This window comes from Rhinolophus sinicus, linkage group LG15 (assembly GCF_036562045.2).
Source record: "Rhinolophus sinicus isolate RSC01 linkage group LG15, ASM3656204v1, whole genome shotgun sequence".
Taxonomy (NCBI): Eukaryota; Metazoa; Chordata; class Mammalia; order Chiroptera; family Rhinolophidae; genus Rhinolophus; species Rhinolophus sinicus.
In genome coordinates this window covers 22,372,667-22,392,968 of record NC_133764.1, presented here as the reverse complement: position 1 = coordinate 22,392,968, position 20,302 = coordinate 22,372,667, and the positions used below count along the sequence as shown (strand labels likewise).

Here is a 20,302-nt window from a genome sequence, read left to right as displayed (position 1 = left end):
TTATACATTTGCCAAAACTCATCAAACTGTACACTTAGAATGGTCAATTTTGTATGTATTTAAACTATACCTTAGTAAACATGACCCCCCACACACACACACACACCCATACGAAGGCTACAAACAACAACAAAAAAAAGCAAAATGTACTAAACTTAAAAAAGTGACCTTCTGAACGTTTTTGTTTTTGTTTTTGTATTTTGGTATGATCCCATCTAGGGAGAAAGCATGCATAGCAAAAAGACAAAGATACATTTCAAAATGTTACTGTGAGATCACAGGGGATTTCTGCGGACTTCTTTTTGCTTAAGTATTTCTAAATTTCTCCATAGTATTGTTTTTTAAGTAATAAATCATGACACCTTTTGTTTTGCCTTGTTTTGTTTTTAAAAGAAAGTGCCAAAGGCTCATTGCTTGCTTAAATTCACAGAAAATCCTATGCATCTTGCTCATGGCTAAATCTCGGGTGCCTGGCCAGTGCTCAGCTCATAGCATGAATTCAGTAAATATTTATAGAATAAATGAGTAAATGAGTGAATTAATGAATGAACAAAGAGTGTTAACTGAATAGTGTTAACTGAAGTGAGACAAGCAGAACACTTGGTCTCCTATTTATATTTGTCCCTTCTCTGTCCATTACAGTCTGGAAAGGTCATTAATTCCCATAGTTAAAAAGAAATTGCAGCCCGACATGGGTAGGTAAATTGTATGATATTTCATTCCTTGCTTGGATGAAGACCTTGTAGCAGTTGAGACAACGTACAGTAGAGCTACAGTAGAATCCAGATAATCTTGGATTCTTGGGAGGCAGAGAGGTTGTGGCATATTGAAGATAAGCAAACAGCAACAAGCTTTACAGAAAAGAGGGGGAAAGAAGACGGAGCCCATAAACTTGAGAGTGGTCAGCCATCTCTCTTCTGGGCAAGATTCTCTACCTATGCAATTCTTGGTAAGAAACCCTTTGTTGGCACTTTTAAAAGGAAGTGGCCACTGCAAGTCAGCATGGTTGCAACTACCACACGTCAGGCTGGACTGATCTACTTCCCTCTCTGGGAGCACAGACATCTATCTGAGGAAGGGTGGGCTGGAAAGGGCTCTAGACAAAGTATCTGATCTTCAGCATTTAACAAAAGGACCCGAGGATCAGCCAAGAGAGAGTAAAATTGAGGAAACTAAATCTACAATCGATTGTGAGCCGGCACCATTGTTGTATGCGCCAGTGTGCAGAAACTAAAAGAAACTTTGAGCTTTAATCTTCCCCCAAGTCGCCCTCCCCCACTCCAGCCCTTCTTTGAACAGGGGAAGTCGAGTCAGTCAAGCTTCAGAAAGAGGGTGCATGTTGCTTCGAAGACAGATGACTCTGTATCATCAATAACTGACTAAGGAGCCCAGGAGTTGGCAGAGAGACCCAAGCAATGGTACAAGTCAGCCACAGTCAGCGTCTTCCATCCTCCTGCCCCTATGTGTCCCCTGCACCCCCACATCTAATGTTCTGCCAGCCAAGGGGACAAAGGCCACTGTCTGCCACTCTCCCCTTCCAGTGAGCACTCACTAGCCCACTGTCTGCAGGGAAGAGAAAGACAGCCATCAGAGACATCCATCTAGGTGCCAATTTCTCTCCCTTATGTTCTTGATTTTTTGGGAGCAAGCAGGCAGCTTAGACCCTGTCCATCAACCTAGAAGCGGGGAGGAATTCAGGGTCTTCTCTTCCTTGCTTTCCCTTAAAGAAACTGACAAGTGTTCATGTTAAATCCACCCACCTGCTACCCAGGGCCCCACTGGAATATGAGCCACACTGGCTTGCTTTGCCACCACCTGCAGTGCTCATGTGAATGAGATGGTGGTGAAATGTGAGGCAAACTGTTGAGTCAGCAGACCCCAAGGACCTGGACGATGGACCTCAGCTCCAGTCTCTCTCACCCTCATACTCTTCTCTCCAGGCACATACTCTTCTGTCCGTTCCTTTAATGCACCAGGCCCATTCCCTTTGCCCTGGCTGCTCCCTCCACTTGGGACACACTTTTCCCTGATCTGTGCAAGTCAGGCTCCTTCTCAACAAGCAGGTTCCAGCTGAAATGACACTCTCTCCGAATGGGCTCCCCTGACTAGAGTAGTAAACGTCTTCCACCCAACCCTTAGGCTCTATTACATCACCCTCGTTTATCTCCTTCCTAACTTTTAACTCCATCTCCTCCTGCCTTATTTGTCTGTCTCCCCCACTAGAATTTGGGCACCTGAAGAGCAGGGGCCTTGCCTTTCTTATCTGTCTCTGCATCCCCAGGGCCTAGAAAGTGCCTGGCATACAGTGAAAGCTCAATAAACATCTAATGAATGAATGAACAGCAGCCGCAAGGAAGGCCTCGATATGGACATGTAAGGAAGACTTCACTCACGTAGATCGTTTATGTTACATATTCCTTTCAGTCGCCATGTCTAACTTTAAAAGCTTAATTATGTTACTCAAATGGTCCCATAGCTCATAAGTGGTAGATTTCAGAACTAAAACCAATGCCTCTGACTAGCTCAAAAGTTTCTACTCTTTCCCTTAGAACAGGGGTTTAATTTTTTTCTCTTTAGTAGAACATTTTCTTTGCAAGCTAACTCACCTGGAACCCCATTATATAAAACTGATAAAAACACAGGTGCTTAAATCAAAACCACAACGACATACCACCTCATACCCATTAAATAGTTACTACCAAACACTAAACAAAAACAGACGTGGAGAAATTGGAACTCTTGTGCACTGTTCACGGGAATGTAAAATGGTACAGCTGCTGTGGAAAACAGTATGACAGTTCCTCAAAAAATTTAAAACAGATTTACTATATGATCCAGCAATCCCACTTCTGAGTATATGTATATACCCAAAAGAACAGAAAGCAGGGTCTCAAAGAGATATTTGTACACCCATGTTCATAGCAGTGTTATTCAGAATAGCTAAAATGTGGAAGCAACCCAAGTGTCCATCAACAGATGAATGGATAAGCAAAATAGGTATATATAATACATACAATAGGATATTATTCAGTCTTAAAAGCTAAAGAGATTATGACATATGCTACAACATGGGTGAAACTTGAGGACGTTATGCTGAGTGAAATAAGCCAGTCACCAAAAGACAAATACTGTATGACTCCACTCACATATGAGGTACCTAGAATAGTCAATTTCACAGAGACAGAAAGTAGAATGATGATTTCCACTGTCTGGCAGGAGTGGGGATTAGGGAGTTGTTTTTAATGGATATAGAGTTTCAGTTCTACAAGATAAACCAAGTTCTGTGGATGGATGATGGTGATGGATGCAAATATATGAATGCACTTAGTACCACTGAACTGTACACTTAAAAATGATTACAGTGGTAAATTTTATATTATGTGTACTTTACCACAATAAAAAAAAATATTGGGGGAAAAAACACAAGTGCTTAATCTGAATTTGGGGAGAGGTTGTGTGACCAATTCATGTCTGTGTTAGCACTGAAAGTCCCACGTCCTAGGAACCCCCAGGATGGTTGGTTGCAGTACCTCCCAGTCACCAAACCATTTGTGCAGGGACCTTGCAGCACACATTTGAGGGTGGGAAGTTGTGTATTCTATAGAACTGCATTCCAAGTGGCACAGATCTGATCACGGCACTGTGAATGATGCCTCCCATGAGCTGTGCCAATGGGTACTGCCCCTGAGTCACCTCCAGGGAAGGGAAGGGATGAAAACACCTGCATCCTGCCCTAGCCCAAACCACAGGGCACAGCCTCATTGCCCTGCCTCTGGCTCCTTCAGCTCAAGGAAGAGGGAACTTGTCCCTGGGCTCCCGTCTCCAAAGCCATCATGGCTGAGTGGAGAGCCCTGTACACCATCCGTGGGTGCTAAGGATCAGACCAAGCTCCCTGTGCTGGGCAGGGGGCAGGGGCCTCCAGCCCAGCCTGGGGGAGGGGTTCCAGTCCAATCCTGGCTGGTGAGGCCCAGCCATCACAGGATACCCTCTGGTCCCTTCTCCCTACTCCCAGCCCCCACTAGGCCTGAGTCCAGGCCTTGTGCTAGGGGTGGACACAGCATAGTACCCCCACATCCCTGTCCTATTGGGCCCTGGAGTTGCTGAACCTGAGACAGTCACCCAGGCCTCTGAACTCATGGTCCACACCTGAGGATGGGCTCACGGAGGAGGCTTAACCAGGTTCCTTGGGGAGGGACAGGAGAGAAGGGCAGTTTCGACCCCAAAGCCCTGGGCCTCTGGGCTTCCCCAACTACCACCTTCAAGATGCCAGCCAAATGTGAAACTTAGATCATTCTCTGCCTTCTTCTTTTCTTTTAATAAATTGACTCAGTTCTCATATTTTAGATATGTCAACAGTCACAATTCTGAAGAAACAAAACTCTCGTGCAGCCTTGGATTTCTCTATCTTGTGACTTCCTGATCAGCTACCTCTTATAAAAGAGGTTCACAGCCTAGACTTCAAACAGTCAGAGAGCCCAGGAGTCCTCAGTCCAGCCTGTTCCTGCAGCCAGTCGCCCGCCAGAAGGATGAGGGTCAGCCTAGTTCTCCTGGCCGTCCTCCTCACTGTTGCCACTCTCCACTCGGAGGCCAAGAAAGGTGAGACCCATGGCTCTTTCATCCCTCTGAACAAAGAGCACACAGTGGCGAGAGGCAGAGAGCTGCAGGGAAGAGGTGTGGGTGGTCCAGAAAAAGCGGCCTGAGGGGTCCTTGGAAAACAGTAAGTAATACTTTCTCAAAGCATTGTTGTAGGAATGGCGATAGGCCACATCAGGGAGTAAGCCATACAGCGGACCCGCAGTAGAAACCTATAGTAGTAGCAAATGGAAGTATTGTTTGGTTTTGTTTCCTTTCTCCAGAGAACAGCAAAACAGAATAGAGGAAAAACTGGCTTACGTCAGAAAGACATAGATTTAAACTGAATTCACTCATTTATTAAACAAATGTACATTAAAAGCCTACTCTGTGTCACCCATTCAATCAACATGCTAGAAAACAGTGGTGGGCAGAAACAGACACTTCTGCTGCAGGGAACCTCAGTCCGGAAGCTCTACACCAGCCAGCGTGTGCCCTGCCCTGCCTCATTTAGGCTTCCTGAACCTTAAGTTCTTCATATGTTACGTGGGGATAATAAGGCCTTTATTAGACAAAACAATCATTGGCATATAAATCAATATGCACAGTACTTGCCCCATTGATATTATTTGCCATTTTTATGTACCAGGGTGGAGCAAGCAGAGCTCACTAGACCAATTCAAACTCAGATTTGGCCATGGGCATAGGGGGAGGGCTCAACTCAGGAAAGACGGCACGTGCCTGCCAGCTGCACAGGAGAGGGACCCCACACAGGGAAAATGGCGACTGTCCCTCCAGTCCTCTCTCTATAGCCACACAACTCAGTCTCTCCCCATATGTCCCTCCCAATTCTAAACCGCTACATGGAGGTTTGGGGCTGGCCCATTCTGCGTCTCCATCCGTCCTACCAGTCTCTGCATAGCTTCTTCTTTATATCCTTAGTTATAAAACTTCTGTTCGGCTAGACTTCAGGTGGTTCTCCAGGTCAATTGTTCTACAGTTTAGTTGTACTTTTAATGTGATAACAGGAGAAGACAAGCACAGTGTTTACCTACTCCACCATCTTGGATCTCCAACTTTTAAATATTTTAATTATTAGATAGTTGTAGTATTTTTGCCATTTTGAAATGACTTTTATTGGCCACTTATTCTGTTTTCATGTTCCCTTCTGTCATGTTTTCCATTACTAAATATCTATATGTGCTGGAGAACCTTCAACACGTTATTGAATATAAATGTTGTCACATTTATAATAATAATAAACATTGCATCTTTTTTACAGAAAACCTCTGAAACTTTTAGTACAACCTTATTGTGCAAAAGTGATTCACTGTTTACTATATCATCACTCATTTAAAAATGTATTTAAAAACATGAAAATAAAGTATTATGAAAATAGAGAATAATTTATGATTTTTGAGAATTCCAAGGAATTCTGATTTCTTACTCCCAAATCATGAAGACTGCCAGAAATTTGAAACACTATAGCCACAGAGGCACATCCCAGCCTTGGGGAGGGTCTGAGAGAAGGAGAGGTCAAAAGGGGCTGGCAGTGGGGAGGGAGAAGAGATATTAGAGGAAGATAATTTAAGAGATGGGAAGGAAAAGCTACCAGAAAGGGGCCAGGCCACGCGCCCTCCTGGGGGCTCCTGTCTTGTCTCTTCCTCCCACTTCACTCCTCCCCAATGCTCTCTCTCCAGAATAGCGATACAAGTCCAAGCTTCCCTGTACAGAAGGTTTCAGCATCATACAGTCCTCTCTACCTTACAGAACTAGCTGACAACATGCCTCGCTGCTGTTTCTCCTACAACTCTCAGAGAATCCCACTCCGTGCAGTGACAGGTTATGAGAGGACTGGTGTCGCGTGCCCCACAGAAGGGGTCATGTAAGTACAACCCAGCCAACAATGGAAGGGGGTGCAAATGATGAGCACCAGTGAGGCCTGGGAGAGACAAGAGGGGGTGGGGACTCTAGGCGGAGGCTGCTAAGGGGTGGCCTGGGGACTTCCCTGCCTGAGCTGGGCCTGCAGGGAGGTGATGGGAGTTGGTCCCCATGATTAGAGAAGGGTTGAGAAAGAGGAGGGAAGAAGGGAAGTGGGGCTGCCTGGTGGGGCCTTCACTGATTCCCTGGGAAACAACAGAGATTGGGTGGCAGTAGAGTGGGCAGTGGGCAGTAAGGGTGGGGACTAGCTCTGCAAGGGGCCATGTCTGGCAGAGAGAGGGGTGAGGAGTTTCAAACTGGGAAGAGAATGGGGTAGTGGAGTGGGCTCCTCTTCCAGCTGCTGACCCTCACTGTCTCATCCTTCATCTTCTTGCTCCACAGCTTCCTTACCAAAGGTGGGCGTAAGTTCTGTGCCAACCCCAGGAATTCCTGGGTGCAGAGGCACATCAGACACCTGGACCAGAAGTCAAAGTGATCGGGGAGCCGTGGGGCCATCACAGCCTAGGGAACAGGAGAACAGGGCACAGAGCTCCCTCCCCGCCCCAACCAACTCTCTCAGCCCCAGATGGTCCCAGGCATTATCCTGGAATGAACTGAGGCCCATTCTTGCTTTTCTGTGCTCTCATGCTCTGATGAATTCTGCTTTCTCCTGAAGCTTTGCCATGATACCCCACCTCTGGGGCTTAAGGATCCTTTGGCCCTCAGACAGCACCTGTCTTCCCTTTGCAGCCACCCAGCTGAAATAAAATTGTGCTAGAGAAAGGGAACTTGGTTGTTTGAATTTGTTCTCTTGCAAGATGTCCTGGTTATTTCTTTTATTGTACAGGCACCTCCATGGTATTTATTATGCATCACGTGCTATTCTAAACATTTCAGTATCAACTAATTTAAACAGTGGAATGATGGGGGCAGAGTTAGATTCAAGAGTATGGAAAACAAGTAACTCCTTATTTAGGGCCTTAGATGATGGGAACAGTGTGAAAATACAGAAACCATGTTAAATATTGTTTGTTTGCATGTGAAGTAGATATCTGAGGCACACACCTAACACACCTCCATATTCCTTGTGTCCTCAAAGGGGCTGCAGCTCACCCTTCCTTGAAAGCTCTTCCCCCCTTCTCAGCCATTTAAAATACTTTCATCTCTGTCCACCCTTTAAGACCCAGTATAAATAGCACCTTCTTGCCCTCCCTGTCCAAGCCTTTGGCCCCAACTATTGAAGTCCTGCAGTCTCTTCGGATGCTTCCTTGGCCCTTTTCCCTGCTTCCTGGTGTGACAGTGACTTTGGAAATTTGACCAACCCCTACCACTACCCCAACTAAAGACAGAGCCAGGCACAAGGCAGAGGTCTGTGAGGTATGAGGGAAAGGGAGGTAGGCAGAAGGTGCTATACTCTGCTCTTGGATGTTGAGACATGACTTGCTGGATACTGGAGAGGGGACTCGGGGACTCTGGTGTGGTCCTGCCCTCCAACTCAGGCCTTGGGGAGGACAAATCATGACTTTCTGCTTCAATCCTAAGCCCTGTGTAAGAGGGATTCTGTTTGATACTATCGGTCAGCGATCTCAGTACATCTGTGAGTTTAGTGGTACAATCTACTGTCAGGGACAAAGTTAGAAAATTAGCAAAGTCTATCTTTGGTGTCCTCACATTCCCCCATCGAGGCCCAACTCCAGTCCTTCCAGCCATAATGCTCTTGGGCTCATTCCCTCACTCAAATCCCAGAGAACTGAAAAACAAATTTCGCACTTCCATTCACACTAAAATGTGGTTGAAGCTTCTGAGGAGCTCAAATCCCAAAGCCAAAGGGACAAGAATCAATGAGGAGGGTGGAGAAAGCCTGGGGCCTCTGGGAAAGATGGGAGAGAGCACAGGGGTGAAGGGGCAGTGAACTGCTGGGCACAGAAGTTTCCCTAAAGCTGGAGCTTGGTCAATATGGCTGCAGACAGAGATTGAGCAGCAGGGACACAAACATGTGAGACTCATGTCATACAGGTAACCCACAGCCACCTGGCCACCAGCAAGGTAAACATGTCCACCTACAGAGGGAAGGAAGGAGCTTAAAGATGTACCTACTGTGTGTTAAGAATTGTGCAAAGTGCTCTACATACACAATATCATTTAACCGTCCCCTCATTCCTATGCCGTAGAGCTCATTACTCCCATTTTACTATAAAGGCCACATAGTTCCTCCTAACTGGTCTCTGTCAATCCCACTCCCCAGGTGATCTCAGCCAGACTCCCCTCTATGCTAACAACTTCCAAAATTATACCTCTCCAGCCCAGACATCTCCACTAAGGTGTCCAACAGTTTCTCAAAATTATCTAGTCCAAAACTGAAGTCCTGAATGTTCTCAAATCTACTTCTCCTTTATCTTCCCCATCTCAGTAAATGGCAGTTCCATCCTTCCAGCTGCTTAGAACAAAATCTATGATTTTGTGCTTGGCCCTGTGAGAAGCCAAGAACGTCCATGATTCTGCTTTCTTTAGCACCTCACAGATCTACTTCATTACATCCAAAACCTGAGCACTCATTGGCACCTTCGCTGCTCTTCCACCACCCATTGTCTCTCACCAAGATGACTGAAATAGCCTCCTAAGGGTCTCCATGCTTGTAATCTCAACAGAACAGCCAGTGATACTTTTCAAACATAAGTCAGGTCTTTCCATTCTCCTGCTCAAAAACCCCCAATGGCTTCCTATCTCAGAGGCAGAGTCCTCACAATGTCTGCAAGATTCTGCCCACCAGCCCCCATACCATCTGACCTCATCTACTTCTTCCCTAGCTTCCTCCGTTCCAGTTCAATGCCTGTCTTGCTGCTCCCCAGACAGGCAGGACCCAGCCCCAAGGTTTTGTGCCTGTTCCTTCTGCTGGGATACTCCTTCTCCACATCTGGTCAGCTTCCTTCAGGTCTCTGTTCAAATGCCACCTTATCAGGAAGGCCTTCTTTGAACACCCTATATGCTCTAGCACCTCCCTCTCCCCGCGATTCCTCATCCTCCTTCCCCACTTGTTGTTGTTTTTTTTTTAACTCCATGGCACTTATCAACTTGTATTGTATGGCATATTAACTTATTTATGTTTATCTGTCTCCTTGCAACTAGAATGTAAGCTTCATGAGGGTAGAGATTTTTAAATATTTATTGATTGCTCTACCCTCAGTGCCTCAAGAGTACCTGGTACAGAGTAGACACTGGAAACTATTGAATGAATGAATGAATGAATGAATGAGGTCACATAGGCTCAGAAACAAGTCTAAAAAGGAGGGGACTTCCAGGAGAGAATTTTTGGAACAACTCTGTCTTGAAGAGTGCTTCTTCCCAGCTGGGGTATAGCCACCAATGAACTTTGCAGGACAGGTTCCAGAGAGTAGAGTACAATGGCAGTTCACTCACGCTGCCACTCAGGTGTGGCTCTTCCCCTCAGTTATCTGGGGTGCTTGGCCCTGTGAAAAGCTGAACGAATACTGAGTGTCCTGTTAATGCGAAACTGTAACTGCCGTGGGCTGTGCTTCTTCTCCAAACCACCCTTTTCAGGAAATAGAATTTCCATTCTCCAAGCTGTTCGAGCTGAAAACAGGAAGTCATCCTTGCAACTCTTCTCTCTCATCCCCCATCCAATCCATCAACAAATCCTGTCAGCTCTGCCAAAATCTCTCTCAAATCCATCCGCTTTGGTTTCTTCACCACACCCCAATCCAAGCTCCCATCTGCCTGACCTCACGATGTGCTTCAGAACAGAACGAGGATTTGCCAGGTACACAGTTTCCAATCAGGCATCTGAGAATGGTGCCCAGGCACTCAGGAAGACCGTGAAAATTCAGAATTCAATTATGCAGAAAGAAACAGCTGAAGGAAGTTCGCTATAACCTCAGTAGGGAATGCAAAATTCCAACCACACAGATCCAAGAGAAGAATTATAGAAAGATCTAAAGGACTAATGGATTGGCATCCAAATGTCTTTAGTACCAGAGGGGAAGGTAATAAATGCCCTAAACAACTAAAGAAATGAAAAAAAAAAATCTAGCCTAGCCATGTTTGCTCCGTCCTCAGTGAAGATGCCGGCTTCTGTCTACACATTTCACACAGAAGAATCGCTCAAGGGTATAATTAGAACCTATACAACACCTACATTTTTTACAAGAAGTGAACTCCAAGCTTCCTGTTGTCACTTCAATTCTTAAGATAGAGCTCCAAGGACCCAGTCACAGTGGAGAGGAATCACCCTTGAAGTGCACGGGCCCAGGTCTCAAGTCCCTTTTGGCCAATAAGCAACCTCTGCTGCTGGGAGGGTGATCTGGAGGAGACCATAAATAATTGGCCCAGTAATCTCAATTTCTTTAAGATAATAACACTGTATCCTAGAGCGTAAGCCTCAGATAGGCCATAATTAAACATAGATAAAAAGATGTAGATCAGGCCCAGAATATTAATACTCACATGCAAAGATTAGGACTAAGTTTTTAATCATTAGAATCATCTATATGATTTGGAATTTAAAGCACTTATAATAGATTTTTAATATGGCGAATCAGAGTATATATAACAGATTATCCTGTGATTCCAATAAAAATGTGTAATTAAATAATTTATTTTGTACTGGTGATTTTAAGTGGAAAGATGTAAGAGAACTTGGCTAAGTTAACAGAGAATATGGGAATGTTTAACACAACTTGATTTCTTTCTAAGTTTAATTTGTTATATTTACAAGAGTGAAGCACCTTGGAAGGTTCTGAGTGTTAGATCAGACATGTGGAGTACTTTTAAAAATTCAATATGTTAAACTAATAAAAAGCAGCTTAAATTGTTCACAAAATTTTAATCCACAAAGTCATAAACAGTACTGGTTGTTTAAGGGCAGTCTATTCCACATGATTAAGCATCAATTGAGACTTTTTAAATTTTGCTAGCTTTAGGTTAAGATGGGTAAAGCAGAAGGCTTATGGGAAGCTAATTTTTATATTTATTGCTCTACTGAGCTAGTGTTCATTTCAAAATCAAAGTAACTGCAAAGAGCTTCCTACACACAAAACATTACTGCAGACCTGAAAAACTCACACCGACAAAGGTCATCCTCATCACTCACCTTGATGACCACAATATGCCCCATTCTTCCCTCATCCCCTCCATTCTCCACTGCAACTACCCAAAAATCTTCCAAGAACTTCCCATTGTACCTAGAATAAAATCCAAAATCCTTATCACATGTCCTGCCAGATGCCCCAGCATTGGGCCCCTGCCTGTCTCCTGAGGCTCACCCTGCCCCACCCTCTCTCCTGTCTTGGTACGCCAGCCACACTGACCTTCTTTTACTACCTCAAATGCACTATCCTAATTTTTGCCTCAGGGCCTTTGCATATGTTATTCTCTCTCCTAGGGTTTCAATTCCACCCACTCTCAGCTGGCCAACACCCACCCACCCTTTAGGTTTCAGTTAAATGATCTTTCCTTAGAGCGGATCTGCTTTAACCCCTAGTGTAAGTTTGGTCTCCAGTCATACTGTTTAACAAAATCCTTCATAGCTCTTATCACACTTTGTAATTATATATTATATGTAATTATTTCTTTAAAGTGTTTGTCCCTCACAAGACTGTCAGTTCCATGAGGCCGAGTAATGTTAGACGGGTGAATTAGGAAAGGCAAACCCTTTGTTGATGGCCCAGGCAGCATCTCCCACCCTGACCTTAACCTAAAAATGAGCTGGATCAGCAGGATTGTACCAGGCTTCTAGGTTAGGGGTTGGCAAACTATGGCCTGGGGGCCAAATCCAGCAAGGTGCCTATGTTTGTAAATAAAGTTTTATTGGCACACAGCCATGCCCATTCATTAGAACACATGTCGCCCATGGCTGCTTTTGTTCTATAAGTACAGAGTTGAGCAGGTGTGACAAAGACTTTGTACAACCCACAAAGCTTAAAATACTATCTAAGACAAGGTGATACCTACACTGGTAGGCAAACATCCCTGGGCAACTGGCATCTAAGCTCCATACATTTCTCTTCCCGGCAAGACGAGTCCAGAAAGCTCCCGTTACTACAGGACCAGCTGGTTCTCCTGCCCCATCCTAACTTCCCTATAGATTTGTGAAGGAAGTCAGGAGCAGGATGTCTCTCCAGAAGCCTTCCCCACAGTGCATGAAGGGTACCTGGATGAATAATGCTGGCTCTGGGGGACAGAGCCTTGCTTGGGCATAAGCCTCCTTTCCTCCATAAGCTAGCTTTGTGCCTGCACACTGTGTTACTTTGTGGTGTGTCTTCCCACCCTCTTACTCAACAACTAATAATGAAAGAAGGAAGAAATGAGTAAGTGGATAAATGACCTGCGAGGGGCTCTAGTATTTCACCAGTGAGTCATCAAATGGGGACAAACTGAGACTGCATGGAGAGTTTTGGACTACTTTTTGCTTTATGGAAGTTAATACATCTCTACTGTTAGAGAAAAGCACTACAAACTGAATTTCCCGTGATTCTTTTCCTTTGCTATTAGTTTATTTCATTACTTGTAGGGGTAGGTGAGTCTTTGCTTGTTCTGATATTTTTTATAGGCTCTTAATCATTGGCCAGAAATGTGGGCTCAAAGATCTCTTCACAAAGAGAAAGAACACTTAGGGCCAGGTTGGTAATTAATGATTTGTTCAATTCAAGGTGGCAGATAGATCTCCCATATTTAGAACTCCTTATGCCCAAAACCTTTTGAAGAAACCCAAGATAAGGAATGCATGGCAGGAGGGAAGATTTATAATCTAGTTTTCATCAAATTTCGGGGAGATGGAAAATGAACAGCTCAAACATAGCTTAGGAGGCCAGAATCCAGGACATGTATAGGAGGAAGTAGCAGTGGAGGCGCTGAGATCTGGGTGGCAGTTGGGGAAAGCAAGAGGGAGAAGTGGGTGGGAGTTACGGAGATCGGTGGGCAAGCAGCTATGAGACAGATGCCCGGTCCCACCCATCCCCACCACTGGGACTTGCAGCAGCAAAGTAAAATATTGCACAAGGTAACTATGCAAGCAAGACTGTATTCAAGACTATTGCAATAGGAGAGAGAATGAACTCAGCTCCACTGAAACAAAAGGCAGGATGGTTTTTGTTTGTTTGTTTGTTTTTTGTTTGTTTTTTAAGACTTTATTGGGGAAGGGGAACAAGACTTTATTGGGGAACAGTGTGTACTTCTGGGACTTTTTCCAAGTCAAGTTGTTGTCCTTTCAGTCTTAGTTGTGGAGGGCGCAGGTCAGCTCCAAATACAGTCGCCGTTGCAGGGGGCGCAGCCCACCATCCCTTGAGGGAGTCGAACCTGCAACCTGTGATTGAGAGGACGCACTCCAACCAACTGAGCCACCCGTCCGCCCCAAGGCAGGGTGATTTTTAAGTGCTGGGGCATGCTAGTGGAAAAGTACTGAAGGGGGTTCTCCTCACCTAAATCCTGCCTTGCTGCCAAGGCAAAGGGGCGCAAATCATAAAATTCAACTTCATCCGCCCACCCCTTCAGACCCTGGGACTTGACTTTTACTGTACAGCTTTGCGAAAAACGGGAGCAATCATCCAGTCATGTGTCTACTTGACAGAGATGTTTGTTACTTTGGAAAGACACGATTACCAAAGGTTTGGAGAAAGCCAATTCTAGGACAGGGAAGGGGCTGGGTGTGTCAGGAACTCCGCTCCATTCCTCTTTGAACTTCTAGAGGCCCAAAGCCAGGAAGCGCTTTGGTATCAAGTTGGGAAGGGAGGGGCTGCCGTAGTTGATGCTGAAGCTTGAAGCCAGCCTGGCCGTGCTTTTTAAGAAATGAGGGTGGTAGATGAGCGTAAAGGGGATCAAATATATGGTGATGGAAGAACTGACTGGGTGGTGAACACACAATGTGATATATAGATGATGTAATACAGAATTGTACACCTGAAATCTATGTAACTTTACTAACAATTGTCACCCCAATAAACTTTAATTTAAAAAATAAAGAAAGACATACAAATTTAAAAAAAAAAAAAAAGAAGAAGAAGAAATGGGCCCAAAGAAGGGTCTCAGGGAACTTTACGGAGCTTCTCTGTCCAGCGCATGCCCAGGAGCAGCCCTCGAGAAGGCCAGCTGCAGACCACTGGTAAGCACTTGCCATCAGTCTCACTCCTAGGAAGAGAGACGTCCTGTGATGTATGTACAAAGTCTGACAATTATGTTCGCGAATTGTAACGATGCTGCTAATCTTTTTTGATATCAGAGGGATCATCCATCATGAATTTGTACCAACTGGACAAACAGCTAACCAAGTTTACTATATGCAAGTGCTGAAAAAGGCTGCATGAAAAAGTTAGACGAAAACGATCTGAACTTTTCGCCAACAATTCATGGCTCTTGCATCACAACAATGCACCAGCTCACACAGCACTGTCTGTGAGGGAGTTTTTAGCCAGTAAACAAATAACTGTATTGGAACACCCTCCCTCCTCACCTGATCTGGCCCCCGATGACTTCTTTTTTTACCCAAAGATAAAGGAAGTATTGAAAGGAAGACATTTTGATGACATTCAGGACATCAAGGGTAATACAAGGACAGCTCTGATGACCATTCCAGAAAAAGAGTTCCAAAAGTGCTTTGAAGGGTGGACTAGGCTCTGGTGTGGGTGTATAGCTTCCCAAGGGGAGTACTTCAAAAGTGACCATCCAGCAGTGAGGTATGTAGCACTTTTTCTAGGATGAGTTCGCAAACTTAATTGTCAGACGTCATATAACAGAGGCCCTGTGTATGTGTCACTGATATCTTGAACAGGAACAACTTTGGGAGCAAACTACATAGCAACTTTAGTTTTGGTCGCCTGCTATGTTTTGAATTCTGAGAGCTAGTTTTCCCTCTGCCTCTGGATAAAACTCAGTGCAGACCCCCATGATTTTCTTAGTTGCTCTCAAATACCAACCATTCTGCAGTCACCTAAGTCACAAAACACAGTGTCAATAAAAATAAACAAAGAAAACTTACAATCCCATGTGAAATTCTGATTTCCACCTTGCTTCAATGACAAGGTTTCCTTCACTCCCTACATTGGACCTCTTGCAGGTAGAAAGCCTGCAGTCAGGGAAGGAGGGCTTCCCCCACTCAACCTTCATACATCCTTACATTTCTGACCCTTTCAGGTTGGAGATCTGGGAGATAGAAAAGGTGAGGCTTTGTATGAGTGCATTTATGTGAAATGTCCAGATCAGGCAAATACATAGAGACAGAAAATAATGAGTAGTTGTCAAGGGCAGGGGGGAGAAGAAAATGGAAGTGACTGCTAACGAGTACAGGATTTCTTTTGGCTGGGTGAAGGGACCAATGACCCACCAAGAATACTTTAAAGTGAAAATGTCTGTGCTACAACAGATGCAGAAAGAAATCTTATCTGAACTTCCTTTACTGACTAAAGCAGAGCTTTACCATAGTCAGATGACACAAATCCCACATCCAGGGACATTCCAGTAAAACTGGATAAACCAACCTCATCAGAACCTTCCATCCTTTGAAACCCTAACCTCCCCCAACCCCCATTAAACTGGTATATAAACCTTTACCCCACAGTTTTTCAGGGAACTACTTTCTCTATAGGGTATTCCCACATGAATAATAAACATTAATCTGTATGTTGTCAATTAATTTGCAGGCTCCTGACCTCTAGGAACTATGTCAGTAGAAAAGAAAAGCTTTTCCTCCCAATACGAGTGATTTTAAAATGTCCTGAAATTATTAATAGATCATGGTGATCGCTGCACAACCTTGTTAGTATATAAAAACCACTGAATTGTCTACTTTAAAAGGGTGAATTTTGTGTGTGTGAATTTCATCTCAATAGAAATAAAAGGTGGGAGCAGCCAAACGGCTCAGTCGGTTAGAGGGTGAGCTCTGAACAATGGGATTGCAGGTTCAATTCCCACATGGGCCAGCGAGCTGCGCCCTCCACAACTACTTGGAAGACAATGAGCTGCCGCTGAGCTTCCAGAAGGGCAGCCGGATGGCTCAGTTGGTTAAAACACAGAGCTCTCAACAACAAGGTTGCCAGTTCAATTCCCGCATGGGATGGTGGGCTGCGCCCCCCTGCAACTAAAGACTGAAAACGGCAACTGGACTTGGAGCTGAGCTGCTCCCTCCCCAACTAATTGAAGTCCAATGACTTGGAGCTGATAGGCCTTGGAGAAACACACTGTTCCCCAATAGTCCCTAATAAAAAATTTAAAAAGAAAGAAATAAAAGGTGAAGGAAACCAGAAAGTTCCTATTTGACAGGTCTGTCCTGATAACTAGCACCAGCGCTCTCTGGGTGTGGCAGGTATTTAAAGCTGACCTTTTCTCTTACAATGCCTCTTTAGGGCATCTCCACAGCCTCAATCCTTCATTGCCCGGTACACTCCATTTTCTTCTCACTTCGACACCATCCTAAAATCAGCTCTCTGAGCCTCTTTTCATACTAAAGTGTGAGTGACTGACCAGGGCATTTTTTTTAAACAGTCTTTGAAAGGCCGAAACTGAAAGTCAGGAATCAGCCATGAGCTGGGGAACGTCTGGTGGAGCCTGTGCTTTGGGGCCCCCAAGCCTTCCAGGAAGGATAAAAGCAAGGTCAGGGAAGAATGAATGGTGCCGTGAGTTCTTAGGCACACGTAAGGGCCAAACAGTATTAGACAGGGCTTGGGAAGAGAGGATTGCTGCCAGGGGTACTAACACAAACCTGAGACTTGTAATCCTACAGACAGCCCATTGCCAACTGGCCCACCAGGGAGCGGAGACATCTGGGTCACAGGAGGGAGAAAAGGTGCTTAGATTTGTGGAGCGCCTACCACATGCCAGGTATTTTGTGAGGCGCTCTACAGACAACATCTCATTTGATTCCCCCCATAATCCTCTGGCGCAGGTTCCCACTTAGGGATGAGGGCATTCAGACTCAGTGAGGCTGGGTCTTTGAAGTACTGTGTCTTATTGGACATACTCCACAGAGGACTGGCTGCCCACTGAGCACCAGGCCGCAGCTGGGGGAGGCTGCTCCCACTTGGTAGCTGAGTGATCCAAGGGAACTGAGGGAACTGAGACATGGATCCGCCTGTGTGGGAATGTGGCACTGCTCCTCCTCCAGGTGTCTTCATCGCAGTAAGTAGCACCTGGTTCTCAGCCCCCTCCCCACTCCACTTTGGCAAATGAGCTGGAGGTCCCAGCCGGTCGCCCCCTCATTCAGAGAGCCTCTCCTCTTCATTCGCGTGGCTACAGCTGAGCCCAGCCCTGGTCTTTTCCATCGGGAGGACAGCAGTAGCCTCCTCCCTGATTTCTCCACCCCTGGCCTCCTGGATCCATTCTTCACACATTACTCAGAGGGAATTTACGGAAATGTAAAGCTGATCGTGCTTTCCCTGCTGAAAACACATCAAAGGCTTCCTGTTGTCCTCGTGATAAACCTCAGGCCCACAGCATGGCCCGTGTATGCCCTGTGCAATTCCACCCCTGTCTGTCTCTCCCTTCCCCTGCTCTCAGGATTCCAGCCACACTCAGTGCCTGACATGTGCTAGGACTTCCTGCCTCAGGACCTTTGACCAAGCTATTTAACTTACCTATATTTATTTTTGCCTTGCTTTTCAACCTACCTAACATTGCTCATTTTATATTAGGCTGGTGCAAAAGTAATTGTGGTTTTTGCCATTTTTCTTTTTAACCTTTTAAACTGCAATTACTTTTGCACCAACCTAGTAATAGTTAGCACAGATGTTCTCTTCCCAGAGAGGCATTCTCTGAGCTCTCCACGTATTCCTTTCCATTGTATTATTTATTATAATATGCAAGTATATATCTACTTGTGTGATTATTTATTTAATGTTTGTCTCCAAAAAAGGGACACATTCCTTTGGCTCTCCGTGGTAGTCTTGGTGACAAGCAGAAGGCCTGGCAAATGGTAGGTGCTCAAGAAATATGTATTATATATAGGTATATGGGTGGGCAGATAGACAGACGGACAGGTGGGTGGATGTTCTAACGGGAAGTTCCCACCACTGATTTTTCCTTTTGCCTTCGGCTCCAATATGGCTTCCCATAGCACTGTTACAGATCCTGTCTTTGTTTAAAATTTTGATATTTTGTGCATTATGGATTTTTTGGAATTAATTTTGATTTTTAAATGTTTTTTATTAAAATATTATTTATCTTAATTACTGGGTCCAAGGCCAATCTCACTCACCACACCCAAGTCCTGGTCCCACCCATAGTAAGGAATTAATAAATGGTAACTATTGTTAAAATAATTGGTACATAGATAAGACATAATAGGACAATCAAAGGCTTTAGAATCACACAAACTTAGGTTCCAACCTGGCTCATTCATTGATTATTCACTTATTTATACATGTATTCAATAATTTATTTATTTTTTTTTTGAGAGGAAGAAGTGAAGATGAGCACTTTCCAGAGTTCTGAACACCTGTCAGGTGTACAGATGCAGGAAGAGGCTCAAAGCTTTGCCCTGATTCCCAGCTCTCTGGGGCCCAAGGAAGCCATGGGGCTCTAGTGCTTAGTGTAGATTTGGTAGCACAGCCTTGCAAGAAACACAGACAGGTTTATTCCATTAAAACCACGCTGGACACATCAAGAATTCATGTGGTTTTGTTTGGGCCTCTGACAGGTCAGGATCTGAGAACCGAAGGAGGGAAAGTCAGAACCCTTACCAGGAAATAAGAAAGAGTCCAGGAGTGGGGAACGGGAGCTCTTTTACTTTTAGCTCCATGTGACAGAATGTCCTAGAGAAAAACAAAAATACCAGGGGTGCCAAAAAAATGTATACAAGCGGCCACTTTGGCCAACGTTGCTCAAGCAGTGGTTCGCCGTAATCAGAAGTGTCTGGACGCTGATGGACATTGAGCAACTCTTGTAATTGCAGAAGTCAAACATGACTTGTTTTCATCTTTTGTTATCGGTATATATTGAGTATTACAATTTTAATATTTTTTTCTTTGCTTAACATGTGCATATATTTTTTGGCACCCTCTGTAGTTTATTGGTTTATGTTCCCAAAAAGAACCAATGCCAGAGACATGACTCAAGGACACTGGCCCCAGGGCAAAGGACTCCAGACACTCTGGTGTTGACTTCCCTTGCTTTTCTGCAGCTTTACCCAGAGGACCTCAAGGGAACTGCCTCTCCCCTTCATCAGAAGGGGAAGGACCCTAACTGCTGAGCTTGGGAGGTGGCTACACTCCTGTGACAAAGGATTGACAGAGGCCCATAGAACCTAATAGCTACATGGGCAGAGAAGTTCCCTCAAATAAGAGGACAGAGTTTTCCGAAGAAAAAGAGATGCTGGGAAAAAATAAGCATACGTAAAGCCCCCTACTTTACTTTTTCAAAAAAAAAAAAAAAAAAGCCTCGTGATCTTAGAATATTTATGTACTTTAAGGAAGTGTCTTAAAGTATTGATTACCCTGCTAAATGTTTGCGCTTGTTTATACATTATGTGTGTGGTATAGACAGGTCCAACACATGCCTCAAATTTTATCACTTCCATGCCTTTGTCTTAAAGGGTGAGCTCTAGTATCAGAAGACGTTGGTTTGAATCCCAGCTTTGCTCCTTTCTAGCTGTGTGGGCAAATTACTTCACTACTGCGTGCCCCTATATTCTCATCTGTAGAAGGGGACGGCAATTGTTATCTACTTCACAGGACTGTAGTAAGGATATAATTATAAAATATTTGTAAAACACTTAAAACAGTTAATGGTTCAGGTCTTATTACAACCACCATGGGTGCCAAATAAATGTATACACATGACTTGTAGTCACCTTTTTTATCAGTATATATTG

At 44.6% G+C, this 20,302-nt stretch overlaps 1 long non-coding RNA gene and 1 other non-coding gene across 4 annotated transcripts in view; one reads left to right on the top strand and one right to left on the bottom strand.

Annotated features, from left to right (window-relative positions):
* Nucleotides 1-20,302, bottom strand: part of LOC109447853 (uncharacterized) — a 74,945-nt gene that overhangs the window by 32,056 nt on the left and 22,587 nt on the right. The window lies entirely within an intron of this gene.
* Nucleotides 4,450-7,274, top strand: LOC109447851 (uncharacterized). Its single transcript, XR_012492076.1, has 3 exons — nucleotides 4,450-4,596; nucleotides 6,343-6,457; nucleotides 6,895-7,274. It is a non-coding gene; the product is annotated as an uncharacterized LOC109447851 (transcript).